At 52.2% G+C, this 14,872-nt stretch overlaps 1 protein-coding gene across 5 annotated transcripts in view; it reads left to right on the plus strand.

The window, feature by feature from the left end:
• Positions 1 to 14,872, plus strand: part of SLC39A11 (solute carrier family 39 member 11) — a 340,928-nt gene that overhangs the window by 25,246 nt on the left and 300,810 nt on the right. Inside the window, exon 2 of one of the 5 annotated variants that reach the window (XM_039859784.1) lies at positions 4,160 to 4,280. The exons of the other annotated variants lie outside the window; for them this stretch is intronic. The gene's annotated coding sequence lies outside the window, so the exon portion shown is untranslated. The remainder of the gene's footprint in view (positions 1 to 4,159; positions 4,281 to 14,872) is intronic. 5 annotated transcript variants of the gene reach the window in all.

Consider the following 14,872-nt stretch of genomic DNA (forward strand, 5'->3'; position numbering starts at 1 on the left):
CACCCACCTGGCCGCTCGGCGGGGGCACGAGGACCGGACAAGGGCGCACGCCACGTACACTGACCTGCGGCCGTGCGTCCGGACCCGTCGGGTCCAGCGCACGCGATCCACAACCCCGACTCACGCCGGGACACCCGCAGTCATTCATTCCCAGCCAAATCACCCCCAAATGGCACGAGCGCGGAGGACCGCGCACTGGGACCTCGCGGTGCGCCGCGGATGCACCCAGGTGCCCAAGTGCGCGACTGGTTCTCGCTCTCTGACACACACACACACACACACCCCTCACCTTTGCTTTTCCGCTGCAATCTGCTAGCTCAGCTCGTCGGCACCCAGCGGCTGCCCCCAGCCCGGCAGTGCGCCGGGCGCGCAGCAGCTTGGCCGGCACTCGGCGATGGGCGTCCCCACCTGCCGCCTCCCGCTCGCTCCTTGCGCCTCCGAGAGCCCGGCGGGTGCGCAGACCCCGGGCGCCGAGCCGCGGACGGAGGCGCTGGGTGCAGGTGGCTGGTGGCTGCGCCGCCTGGACTGGCCCTGTGGAGCCCCGGCCCCTCGGCACATTTCCCCACGCCCCCCCTCCGTTACGTCATGGCAGCTTCGCTCCGCCCGCCAGGTCCTGGGGGAGGACGGCCGTGAGCGGGGTGGAGGATCCTGCTGGTGGCCGCGGGCACAGCTCACAGGCGTGTGGAGGGGGGACCCGCATGCGGGGGCGTGAGGGGTCAAGCGACTTCAGTAAGCCTCCCCAAGGCTTGTGGCAGCACCCACGCTGCTTGCCTTCTGATTCACAGAATTGGTTCTTTTTCACCCAGCGTATTCCAGGCAGCTGGAGTGGTGGCGGAGGGAGGGGTGATCCACAGTTGTTTGGGGTGGGGGGAACCTCTGGCATCTCGGTCAGACAGGTTTACAGAGCTATCTACTGTGGGTCATCTCTGGGCGTCGGGCCAGGGGAAGGGCAAGGAGGAAATGCGTGGGGGGCACCCTGCTCCGTGCAGTCCCCAACGTCCCACAGCACACTGTGTGAGCCTGCACTTGGGTTCAAGGAGCAGACAGAGGCTCAGCACCGAGCGACTCAGCCCAACTGTCCCAGCTTTCCACAGCTTGGAGGCGTAGTGGCCCTTCCTTAAGCTGCCCGCTGGCACCTGCTGGTCCAAGCCAGCACAGCCCCTCCCCGTTCCTGCTGTGAGGGAGCAAAGGGGAGCATGCGAGAAGGGGAGCAGTGCCGCATCAGGTTGCGGCTCCTTATTTTTTGAGTGATGATTCATTCAGCCTGCGTTCCAATAGTTTAATAAGTCATAATCGATTCTGCAGCCTCTTCTTCCTTATCCTTCTCCAAGTACACACACACCAATGTATCAATAATAATAATACACACACAAAGGCCACACACACACCACACAACAATAATAATAATAATACACACACACACACACAATAACACACACATATTAATAATAACACACACACTATCCCCAGTACAGTTTTAGAGAATGGGAAACAGAAAGCAGATGCCAACTACAGTTTTCTCTCTAGGCTCAGCTGCTTCGTCCATCCTATTATGTGATTTCCAGTTCGCCAGTGGAAAGTTAAAGTCACAGGCTGTTCAGCAGGTAGGGTGAGCCGTAGAGATGGACGAGTGACCGGGGAAGGGAACCATGGGCTAAGTAAGGTAAGGTAGCAGTCATCTGGACCACACTGCCTCTGGGGGTACCCGCTGCATCTCGGGTCACCTACTGTGAGGGTGGAAGGCAGGGGTTTCCATTGGATTCGTCTCTGAGGTCATGATGGGACTCGAATCTGCTGTCCTGGAGTCTGGGGGGCTCGATGGAAGCTGAGCCAGGGGTTCCCTCATGTCCCAGCCTGGCTGAGAGCCAGCTCCTCTCTGGATGCAGGTGCGCAGGGTGGAGGGGCTGGGGCCGAAAGCTCCCTAGCAGAGGCGTGCCCTGCTCACCATTAGCTGGAAGAGGGAGGGCAGAGCTGAATTAAGCGCAGGAGAGCTCCACACGGTCAGGGACACAGCTGCCACAGCACCCATTCCCAATGGTGTTCAAACCAATGATTCAACTGGTTTCCGGGAAAGAGGAGGAAAAGGAAGCTCCAGGAGGTGCCCACCGCACCCTCAAATTCCTCTGTGTTATCTATCTAAGAAATGAACCACTGACTCTCAGCGTCCCCCACCCCTGATGAGACAATGCATCATATGTATATATTTAGTTTTAACATGACTGCTTCCGGAGGACCAGCTGAATACTTTTTTCAAGGCACTTTGCATAATGAGTTGGTGCCTTCCATATGTTTGTTGGTTCCTAACCTCCGGAGCCCTCCAGGTGAGATTCGAGACTATTTCCTACCTCCCACGGTGCATGGAGGGTGAAGAGAGACTGAAGAGAGAGGCAGGCTACTCCAGATTGGTAGGTGATGGTTCTAATGAGCCAGGGAACCTACGCAGGAGGCTTCTTTGGGACACTGCAGGACGAGCAGATCTCTATACTCTCCATCAGCATCTTAAAATTTATATAGAGGCTTTACCAGGGGTCAGCCATGTATACCGTCCAGGTGGTCTCAAGGACACACTGCCCTCTCAAGGGTGCGTCCTTGAAGTGAGTGGCTCCTAGTATGGGAACAGTGGGTGGAACATACATTCCAAGGACAAGGGAGCAAGAGAGGAACCTCTGGTTACCAGGGTCCAGCTCTCAGGTCACCTGGTGGCCATGTCTTCTCAGTGACTTCCTCCAACAAGGCTCCTTATCTCGGATGATCGGATACAGTGAAAGCCCCCCGCCCCTTCACATGTGAAGTCTTCCCTCTCACTCTCCCCATGTGTCAAGGTGGGTGGCCCCATCTAGGCACAGCGGTCTCTTCTGCAGGGCTGGGTGAAAGGGGTCTGAACCACGTTGGCCTTGGCAGCAGAAAATGTGTACTCTAGAACAATTGTTGATTCTGTCCAGGTGATGCAGGCCTCCTCCTCCCACTTTGAATGTCTCAAAAGAATCGTCTCACTTTGCTGCCACCTGTACTCGGCAGCCACCTTCAGGCTCCAGGTCCCTGTCTGACTCCCAAGGGCTGTTCTTTTGACTTTCTCCTCCATCTGCTGAAGGAAGCCACACTACACCGTCACATCGGGGCTGCCTCTCCTTCCTGTCAGCTCGGTTAGTAGCTAAGTAACCAAACCTTGAGCCAGAGAAATCGAGGGGTTGGGAAGCAGATAACCTCCGTAATGGCTTGTCCGATATCTTTAAAGCAATTCAATAATACCCTTCCCTCTTTCAGCGGTTATCAGAGAGACAATAGACAGCAGGAAATTAAGAACAGGAGCAGGACCAAGGGCCAGGCCGGTGCTCAGCCGGGAACCCCGGGGAGATGCCGCTCGGTTCACTCTTTTGGTGACAAGTTCATAGCCTAGGCACACGACATCATGACCACAGAGGTCATGATGTCTCTTAGCGGCTTAATCAATTTGACGGGGGAAGTTGTCACCCTGCAGTGAGTTTAGTGGAAGTGAGCCTTGCAGTGCAGCCTCGAGGAGCGCGGGAAAGCCTTGGAGGAGGGTTGGACCCAGTCGGGAGTGGCGGGTACCGAGCCGAGCAGCCAACGCGGTTTTTCGTCGTCTCCACGGGAATGTCAGGACTGCGGTTCGCCGTTTCCATGGGCGTGGAGTGTTCCTGGTGTGGAGAGCGTACAGATGTGCAGAGGAACAGCAGGTCCCCAGAGTCATGATCATATGACGTGGACTTCCTCTTCAGCTGTTCTGTCCCTTGTCACTCACAAATCATCTGCATTTTACCGAAATTGAGATTGCAGCTTCTCGGGTTCATGGCCCCGCCCCATCCTTATACAGGTGAAGAAACCAGGCTCAGAGAGGCCCAGCGACTTCCCCAAGGCCACCCAGCTAGAGAGTCAGGAAAGCCAAGAGTTGAGCCAGCTCTTCGGGACTGCAGACGCGTGCCCTTCCTGCAAGGACACCACCCCACCCCCGTGGTGTGTGAAGGCTGGAGGACGTTACCAGCTCTTCCCAGCACCCGGCCCAGCCCCTCTCCTCCACCAGTACATTCTCCGTGAGGACCAGAATGCTGCAGCTGTCACCCTGGCCTGAGTCCTCTTGTTCAGTTCCTTGGTAAAGGAGTCGCAAAACATGTGGCCATCCGCCTGTGATTTTTTTCCCCAGACTGTGCTTCCTAGAGCACTGATGCTGCGAGATGCTCTGTAGAGGAAGAGGCGATGTCTGGGAAGCGCTGCACGCCCTCTCCTCCCGTTGGATCCACCGCGCTCATCAGTAACGCTCACAGGTAACATTTACTAAGCATCCATCATGCTCATGGGGGAGCCGAGCGTTTCACCCATCCATTATCTCGTTTAATCCTCTCAACCTTTGAGGTACGTACCATTATTATTACTAATATTGTTATTTTGAGAAGTCTTGCCGTGAAGAAACCTCTTTATCTTAAACCCAGTGTTTCCTCAATTAATTCAGCCATGGGAACCTTCCCTGCGAATAATTTTTAACACTTACTGAACGCTCACCGTGTGCCAGGCACTGTACAGGACACTTTATGTGAGCTCACTTAATGTCACTGAAACTCTGTGAAGCGTGCATGGCACCATTACTACTATCTCCATTTGCGAATGAAGCAACCGAGGCACAGAGAGGTTAAGTACCTGGCCCAAGGTCACACAGCTCCTGAGTGACGGAGCTTAACTTCTCTGCTCCCCCAGGTACCAAGCACGACTGACGGAGTAACCCGTGCTGGAGAAGGGGCTTCTCCCTTTCCCTGACCACTCAATCTCAGAGGCTGACTGAGGTGGAGAAGGGACCGTTTCTTCCACCCATGCATAGCCTTCATTGTTTTAAGTCTTCTCTCTTCAGTTTATCCCTCAGGGTGTCTGTTGATGAGTTCTGGATTACTTCCAAGTTCTCTGAGGCCCTGACAAGCATTTAGGACTCCTAAGACCACCTTTCGCTACCCTTTCCAAACTGAGCTGGGTAACAAGTGTCTGGTGCTTTCCTGCTGTGTGGTCTGACCCCCAGCCCCCCAATACTGAATTGCTAAATTAGCCTGCTCTTCAGGCAAGCCTCTCCCTGTGAAAGGGACCTGCCTGTAGGGTTGGATTTATAGACCCACAGAAGTCAAATGGGTCTCAGAGAGCACGCTGCACTTCAGAAACACCTGGGGAGTTTTAACAACTGAAGATGCTTTGGTCCATTCTCACTTGTTCTGATGTAATGAACCTGGGATGGGGTCCGGTCAAGTTTTAAATCTCTCTAGATAACTTCACTGTCAGCTAGAGCTGGGAACCACTGATAGTTAAACCTTCTCATTTTAAAGGTGGAGGACTTTGGATCTGGGAAGTAACAAATCTGTCCCGGGTCTGACAACAAGCAACTCCATTTCTTTACTCCAGGGCCACTGTGGGCTCATGGTGCATCCCATAATTCCAAGAATCCTGTTCAAGGCAGGTAGAAGGAGCCCTGGGCAGGGTGTATGCAGACTTCGGGGCTGGGCACTTCTGCCCTCCTGGCAGATGGAACCAGAGTGTTCCCCTTATAAGGAAAAGCTCTGTTGAGTAGCAAGCACCCTGGTCTCATAGTGGGACATCAGCGTGAGATGGGGCAGGACGTTGGTGTCCTTTGGCAAGTGCCCCCTGCAGATGCACTGCCTCTTGTAGGAACGGGCCTATTGCAGTGCGTGAGAGGTGGGTGGCAATTGCACAAATGGGCCGGAACCGGAAGATGGGTCTGTCTCAGTGGTTTCGTTTGTATTTAGAGCAGGGAAGAGCAGAGCCAGATTTCATCCTGGCCAGCATTAGAGCATCGCTGCACTGGACCAGGGGCTGTGCGCCTGTGTGTCACCAGCAGCTGGGGACCGTGGCGAGGAACCTTACCTTACTGCATCCTTTCTTCATGGATAACTCCTTCTGGCTCTAGATATTTTTCTTGTCCTTTTCTTCCTGCCCCAGTGGCTAAAAATGATAATTCATCCTTAATGGGACACAGAATAATTACATTTTAAGAAGGTTGGGGGAGGCACAGCCTGCAGGAGAGGGTCTCCAAGTGGAGCTGCCCTGACGTCGGAGGAGGGGTCTGCTCTCCCAGAGCGGCTGTCTGATGGCAGAGTGTGTAGCCGGCAACCCTAGAGTCAGGAATTCCCGCTGCTGAAGGGCCTCTGTCCTCCAGGGACTCTGCCTGGAGCTGATCCTGTAACTGCTGTTGGTAGATTTGAATCCTGAGTCCACAGAGGCTGCAGTTCCTCTGTTGTCCTCAGGGTGGGGTGAGCACACAGAACGCACCACCCCACCAGGCCTCTGCACAGCTTGGGCACCCTGCCTTGCAGGATGGGGCCCAACGGCCCACCCCTCAGCCTTTCTTTTCCTCTCTTTCTTCCCTCCCCACCCTCCCGTCAGTCCAGGGCTGGGATGCAGCCCCGACAGAATCGGACTGATCACAGTGCCTGGGACCCAGCCGTTTGCAGCAGACCCTGAAGTCTTCCGGAAGAGGCAGGCCCCCTGGCTCTTCTTCTGTAGCAGGCTGTGTCCCCTCTGGCATCAGTGACAAGGATAGTCTCCTTTCTCCAGGGCCCCTCTGTGAGATCGGGGTGGTCTGCTGGGAGCGAGGCAGCCGCGGCTTCTTGCCGCCTTGCCCGGGCTGAGATGAGGAGGTGCTGAGGGTGGCTGCAAATTCTACACGGGGAGTTCTTACAGCCAAACGGACTTGGAGAAGGGCCACGAAGAGCTGTCTCAGGGAGCTTGGTGCCTGTTCTTGGGCTGTGTGCTGAAGTCCAAGTGAGGCTGTCACTGAGTGGGGCAGAAGTTTCTGGAAGGCAAAGAGGACAGAGTCCCCTTCCTCTCTGTAAGAGGTGGCCACGTGGAGACCTGTGAACATTGACATGGCTTCAGAACCAGGAGGAGCTGCCCTGAGTCCCGAGAGGCCCTGGCGATGGGACTTGGCTGCTTTCCAAGGCGAGAGTTGAGTGGCGGCCTCTCTCTTCTCCCTTGCAAAGGAGCCAGCCCGTTGGCTTTGTTTGCTGGTTCAGCTGCCAGTCTGCAGGCTTCGCAGTGCCTGCCCACCCGCCCCAGAGCAGATGGCTGGACTGGCGACGGGGGACCCTAGGCTTCCACGCCCCGCAAGTCATTCCCGTGTCCCTCCCGACAGCTCCCTTTGGTGGTCCCTCTTTTTCCTCCACCCTCTCCCACACACCCCTCTCCTTCTGCAGCCTGATCTCTCCTCTGACAGATTGTCTCCATGGCTGCTGCCCCAAACTAATTTCTCTGTGCCACTTCAGATCACTTAATCTTCCTCCCTGGCAAGACTCTTTTATTTGGGGTTGTGAAGCTTGACAGTTCCCAGGTTTTGTTTCTAGCCTGCTGGAACCCGGAACCATTTTGAATAATTGGATTCGAGGCATAGGAAGTGTTTTTTGCTCCTGGTAGAGGTGGGCAAGTTCATTGCCGGGTCCTAACCTGACCAGACAGAGCAGGTGACAGGGGAGATGGGCCTTGTCATCACTGAGGGACATTGCGGAAGGGCGCACTTCAGGATTCTTTCAATAATAAGCTCATTTAAATAGAATTTTAAAATTACTTTTTTTCCATGCAACTTTTTTACACATACATGGCATATACAAATTTTAAACGACTCTCCAGAGTATGGCTGGTTCTAAAAACCAGACAGATCCCTGAAAAATGATGATTTGGCACCACGAGTCTATTCTAAACATTCCACTTTGGACTCCAAAGAGAATTTTCAAAGAGGAGTTCTAAAAACGATTTGGCGATGGCGATGTTGAATGCATACTGAGTTTTCCAAAATGAGCACTTTTTAGCCCTATTAGATATCCCGTTAGACTATTTGGAAATAGCCAAGACTCACTTGATGTATGGCGAGGTCATTGGCACAAAGAAACAAACCAAAAAGGTAAAACAGGCAGCTGACAATGGGCCCGTGCTTCTGAAGATGATGTCTATACACGACCATCCTACAGAAGCGCACGCCTTCATCTCTCCATCCATCCATCCATCCATCCATCCATCCATCCATCCCATAAACGAAAAGAGCGTATCAGAGAAGAGGGAAGAAAACATGCTTTCTCAGTTCTGTACTTGAACTTCTGATGGTGTCCTCACAAAGGGAGGGAACTCAGAAGCTCCCACCTCCTAAATCCTTAGCAAGTGCTCAAAGAGCGTGTGGGGCAATAATTACATTTGATGTGCCTCTGTGAGCCTTTCGGAAATCAGATGATTTTTTTTTTTCATGGACTCTTATATCCCGCACACAGGAGAGAGGCTGTAAAGGGTTGTCGTCTCTGAAACTGTCTTTGTCCCCGTTTTTGGTGCCTTGCCACAGAGCTGGCGCTCCATCAAAAAGCAATTAGTGGCTCATGGCTTACCAAGCATTTGATGCATTTCTGTAGTGGGGCGGGAGGGTAGCACTGGAGCCCTGAGTGGGCAGAGGCTGCTTAGTGGGCTTGAGTTACTCATCCTGGTTAATTTCTTCTAACATGATATCATTCTCTATAATTTGAGATCCAGATAGTAAAATATATGCCAGTAATACATGCTGATCTTCAGGACAAGCTGATGAAGGATCTGTTTGGACAGTAAACTCTTTTTGTTTTTATAAAAAAATATATGTGTATATAGTCAAAAAGTCAAATAGTAGGATTAAGCTTCTGATGAAAAACAGCAGACTCCGTCCGGATCCGACGTTCTCGATTCCTGATACATTATTCCCAAAGGGCAAACACTTTGAATTCTTTTTGCTGTTTCTTCTACTTATTTAACCTCTCACGTTCACAAACGACACAGTTGCACCTCTATTTCTCGATATTTCTGTTTCAGATTTTTTTGACTTCCTACTATAAAAAAAAATCCCCAACTCACCAGCTGTGCAATGAATTTCCCTACCCCCTTCCCTCTCAGTATAGTAAACATCCTTTTTGTTAAATCACCGGTCAGCGTTTGCATTATTACAACTATGTCAATATTCCTTAAAGCTGAGCCCAGCGCTTTTCTCTGCTGGCCTCTTCTTTCTTGTAGACGCTTTTGTTTTCCCTGGAGTTAATGATTGCCTCTTTAAAAAAAAAAAAAAACTTGCTTGCTTTTCTATGTAACTATCCATAATTCATCCCCCAAATCAGACAGAGTTGAAAATCTTCTCTAAGTGTATTTGACTTGGAGGCGTTCTTCCTGGATCCCTTTGTCCTTCTGCCCAGTCGGGACCTATTGTCCTCTAAGTCAGCGTAGCTCTCATCTGAGGACTCATCTCGTGTCACTTCAGAGATGTCTTTACAGGTGGTCTGCACTTGGGGTTTTGTTTGGTTGTATTTTGTTTGCCTATCCACGTGACTGTTTTTAGTTTTCGTTTATTTGACGGTTTTTTAACCGGCCAAGTATTCGTGAGTTGGTTGGCTTCGGACTTGATGATTGATTTCGTTTGCTAAGTGTTCACTGAGCTCAGATCAGCTCCCTGCTGGAGCCCTCCCCGCAGGATGACTTGCTGCCTACTCTTGTGGCTCACATTCATTAATCTGGTAGTGGTAGGATGGTGGCCACAGAAGGGCCCAGACCAAAGCGGAACTGGTATGATGCCTGCCTATCCTTTCACTCTGGGCCGGCTTAGCCTCTGACGAGCACAGTCCTTTGCTGGGAGCTGGGACTACAACTAACAAAGAGGAGAAGTTTGCTTGGATGTGCAGAAATGCAACTTCTTTCTAGTTAGAGTACTACACACTCGCAGCTGATTGTCAGCTGGTCTTCAGGGCCAAATGATATGACTGACTACCTCCTACTTCTTGAAACTCTTTCTTCTTCGAATCTCCCTTCCAATGTGCTGCCTTATCCTGTCTCCTGCCTCTTCTGTTTCCTCGTCTGTCCGTCTATTCACTCAGCCAAATCTGTTGAACACCCCTATGTGCCGGGTCCCGTCTGAATAAGATACAAACACATTCGTCACGATATATGCACAGAGGCTGTACTAAGGACGCAAAGCTAGGGCCTCACACCCAGCTGGTGATGGAGTAGTTAGGGAAGGATGTCAAGAGCAGAGGCCCCTGGGCTGAGGCTTGAAGGGTGAGTAGGAGATTTTAGAGCAGAGAAGGAACTTAAAAGTGCTCTGGGCAGAGGGAGCAACAAATGCAAAGACAAATGCCAAGAGGAGCCTGTGACAGGCAGAAAGTCATTATGATGGGGCCACAGAGTAAAGTGGGGATAAATGGCAGGAGCCGAGATTGTACAGGCAGATGGGCCTACGCTCTATACATTATGCTGAAGAGTGTGAATTTTATGCTGGAAGAAATAGGGAGACTTTGAGGAATTAATTGGGAGTGTGATGTGAACTGTTTCTCCTTTCATGGGGACGATTGGCCTGAGTACGGGAGAGCAGATCAAAGTGTTAAAAGGCTTCTGGGTGATTCAGGACAGAGCTGTGGAGCCTCCAACTGCAGCAAAGGGCCACACTTTTGAGAGCTGTGTGGGAAGACTCTGGGGACCTGGCGGCTTACTGGATGTAGGGGCGGCGGGGGCGGGGGCAGTGTGGCGGTGCAGAGGGAAGATGAGGATCCCCGGCTGGAGATTTCCAGCTCCAGCAACAGGATGGTACCTTCCCTGGTACCATTTACCATATGAGGCCAGGAGGACGAGGGCACGTTGTGGGCAGGAGAGAGTGCGTTCCGTCTTGGCGTGCGGAGTTTGGGGTGCTGTGGGACAGCTACGGGAAGTGCCTAGCAGATGGCTCGATCTATGTGTCTAGATGTCTTGGAAGAAAAAAAAAACTGAGCTAGTCATTTAAATTTGGACGTTATTAGCTACAGGGGATAGTTGGAAGCGAGGGAATAAATGAGGTCACCCAGGGAGGGTATGCGGGCGAGAAGAGGGGAGAATGGGGTACGCCAACATTTAAGAGATGGGTCCTCTAAGAGACAGACAGAGAGAGAGAGCTAGAGGTAGAGAGATAGAAAGATGAGAGAGAGACACACAGAGAGACAGAGAGGAAGAGAGAGAGACAGAGACAGAGAGACAGAGAGACGGAGAGAGGGAGAAGCGGGCAGGGAGCCCGAGCGTCGTCTTAGCTGGCGAGGGAGCGGGTTAGGGAAGCAGAGAACTGAACGCTGAACGGTGGGTTTAACATCCAGGGAGTCGCTGGAGCCCCGGGACGGGGCGTGGGCAGGAGGCAGATGGCAGCGTGCTGCGCGGGGCGGAGGGCAGGATGGAGAGGCGGTTGTGTCGTGCCCGGCGAGTGCAGTCATTTCTCCCAGCTGCTCAGTTGAGATGAGGAGAGAGACGGCATCGGCCGGAGGGCCGTATCTGGCTTTCTAAATAGTGGTCAATGTCGTATCTGTGTAACAGGAAGAGAGGTTTTTTAAACGGTGGTAAATGTTATACGTAACAGGAGCGAGAAAGACGCAGAGGGAGACCGAAGAGATGGGAGGAATGATGGACTTGGGTAGCAAAGGGGGCTGGTCTCGCTGCGTGTTTGGAGAAGCGCTTACTCATGGCAGTGCCTGCAGACGTTAGCAGGTGTGTGGGTGTGGGCGTGCGGTGCGTATGGAAGAAGCAGGAAGAATCTGAGAGACTTTTTTTTTTTTGGTCCAAGAGTCATCCATATAACAAATACTTTTTGAGTATTTACGCATTTCCAGACACCATATTTCTTGCTGTGGGTAAAAGAGATGACACGTGCCAGCCTTCCGTGAGTTCACTTACTTGGGGGGAGACAGACATTGACAGACCGGCGTGTGAAATGTCGCGGGAATCCTGCTTCTGCCTGGGTGGGTGGGGCCAGGAAGCCCTCACCAGGTAACCCTCATGCCCATCCTGGAGGGCGATGTGAACGGATGAGCAGAAATTTTTTAGGTGGACGAGCCGGGAATCACATGCTTGGCCGTGCAGTTTAACTATGACTATTTATCAAGCACCTTTACATACGAGGCACTGTGCTGGGCACACTGGATGTAGAGACGAAGGACAGGCCACTTCTGCTCGGCAGGATACGACATCTGGTGGGGACATGCAGATGGTTTCAGTGTAATGTGCTGCGGGTCCCGACAGCAGAGCAGGTGTCCCCTTGGGGGCAGAGAATGTAGTTTGGTGTGGAAGGCAAATAGAGTATGGGAGAGGACAAGGCTGGCAAGGCCAAAGCCAAGGTGTAAGGGGCCTTAGGTCCTGTCATACAGTGAGCTGGCTTCCTGGATTGCCTGCAGATTGGGTGTCAGAGTGCTGTTTTTACGTATGGTCTGTTCGTTGTCTGTTCGCATGTTTAGTTTCTCATGAGTTAAGGTGAGGTCCTAATCCCCGTGACTGGTGTCTTTATGAGACGAGATACAGAGATGCAGACACGGAGGGAGAAGGCCATGTGATGATGGAGGCGGACACCGGAGTGCTGTATCCGTCAGCCAAGGAAGGCCGAGGATTGCCGGCAACACCAAAGCTGGGGAGGCAAGGGAAGAGTCTTCCCTCCAGGCTTTGGAGGGAGTATGTTCCTGCTGGCACACGCTTTCAGACTTCCGGCTTCCAGAATCACGAAAGAATACATTTCTTTGGCTTTAAGCCACCAGCTTGTGATCCTTTGCTATGGCGCCCCTAGGAAGCTTAATGTAGACGTGCCGTTGGGTGTTAGCTGGGGGAGGGGCAGGGTTTCCTGGGCGTGGGCTCTGCGGGCCACCCGCTTCACATTTACCAGGGGGCTTCCTGAGAATGTCGAGTCCAGGTCGTTTGCACCTACCTGTGGAACTGGAACGTGTGGAGGAGGGGCTGGACAACCCGGATGGTAGCAAGACTCCCAGGTGATTCTTATGCTCATGAATTTTCTAGAACTGTTTGTGTTCACGGGGCATCCGGGAAGGATTTGAGGTGGGGAGTAATGCCACCAGACTGTTCCTAAAAAAGATCAGTCTGTGGGACCATCAATCTGTTTCTTCGACAATTATTCCACCAAGAATCCAAAAGGAAGATCAGAGTGGGAAATCTGTAGATTAAAAATGTCCAAGGAGACGTATCAACCAATCCAGTGGTTAGTAAGTGACAGAGCCAAGTCTGTCTGTCCCCAAGACATTTGAGTACCGCACACACTCCAGTTCTCAGAGAGAAGCCTTCCTGACCCATCCCCATGCCCCCACGACAGAAATGCACCCCTCTTTTGTATGAGGAGCAAGATTTGCTCATAGCTCCTTCGCAATCGGCCGTTTCTTTCATCTTTTGTCTCTCCACTGGTCCTCAAACGCACCCACGCTCCACACTTCCCAGTTTAGTGGATGGGGGGGGGGGCCCAAGGGATCTGCATTTAAACAGTCCCCCCAGGTGGCTTCTCTGAGGTCAGCCAGTTCCTGGCGTGCAGCAGGCGATGAGCACGTGGGCAGGTGACTGCATCTGTTCCTAGTCGTGGTTGGAGCCACGTCTTCATCCCAGCCTGTTTCTTTCTTCCATATTCTTGTTTCCTTCTTAGTCTGTTCGGGCTGCCGTAAGAAAATACCAAAGACCAGGGGGCTTAAATAACAGACGTTTATTTACTCACCGTTCTGGAGGCTGGAAGTTCAAGATCAAGGTGCTGGCAAATTTAGCGTCTGGTGAGGATGCTCTTCCCCAGCGTGCAGACGGCCGCCGCCTTCATGCTGTGTCCTCCCGTGGAGGAGAGAGATCATCTTTCTTGTGTCTTTTTTTTTTTAAATAAGGGCACTGATCTCCTTTATGAGGGCTCCACCCTCATGACCTAACTATCTCCCAAAGGCCACACCTCTAAACGCCATCATAGTGGGGATTAGGCCTTCGACATGAATTTAGGGGAAACACAAACATTAGGTCCAAAAGGAGGGAATCGAAGGTTTGGGCCATTTTTTTTTTTTTCAGTGGGGAGGAGGAGGGGGGGTGAGGTGGCCAGGAAAAAACCAGTCCTGTGCCTTGCCCCTCATGTGTGCATTTCGAAAGACATCTTGACTTCCCCTCCTGCTTCCAGCCCACGGTCCCTCGCCACCCCATGCGCTCACCCCATGAACCTTCCTGCTTTCCTGGAGAGCATGCTCTTAGGAGTACATCTCTTCTTAAACAAATTATAATATTTTAATTACAAAAGGATTGCATGCTCCATGAAGATAACTTGGAAAACACAGAAAAGCACAGATTACAAAAAAACAACAACACAAAAATTGGGTGATCCTCACCTCTATACCCGGACCCAGCCTCTGTCAAATCTCTGCGCGTGGCCTTCCGGTCTTTCTTATGCACGGAGAAGCTTCGTATAAAGACACACTCGTTCTCCTGGTGCATCTGGCAGCTTGGGTTCCTCAGCTCCCCACACCTCTTAGTGCCCCACTGGTCTCACGGGATCCAGATCGGGCTGTGCAGTCCCCCAGCTGCCGGCTCTCAAGCTCGCTGTCTCCACCCACAGCGGTCGCTGTCTTCGGGGGTCGCACTGCAAGCCGATAATGCCAAGTGCTTTCGTGATAGCATCTAATACTGCATCTGCCTTTCTCCTGCCCAGAGACGGGGTGTGTGTGTGTGTGTGTGTGTGACATCTTCTATGTTAACATCGTAGCGCTTGGGCATAGCGAGCGAGAAAGGTCGAAGACCTGGATTCTTGCTGCTAATTGAAAATGAAACGGCTCTGCAGGGTTGTTTCCCTTCGTTCCCCTCTGCCTAGCAGAGATCGAAGTCTACAGACAGGCTCAGTCCGATCGCTTGCTAAGAACACGAAGGCACTCACACCCCGCAGTCTTCATGTGTCATGTTGCCACATGTCACTCCATCGTAGTGACTGGGGGGAGTTAGGGTTTTATTTAGGGGTAATAAACACGAGCTGCTTTGGAACTGGGAATGAATCCTGTTTCCATGCAAATGTAGCTTGTACTAAAAAAAAAAACCTGCCAGGACAGAATCCCGGGGGCTGCTCCTCCTG

This window comes from Pteropus medius, unplaced genomic scaffold (assembly GCF_902729225.1).
Source record: "Pteropus medius unplaced genomic scaffold, Ma_sr-lr_union100, whole genome shotgun sequence".
Classification (NCBI taxonomy): Eukaryota; Metazoa; Chordata; class Mammalia; order Chiroptera; family Pteropodidae; genus Pteropus; species Pteropus medius.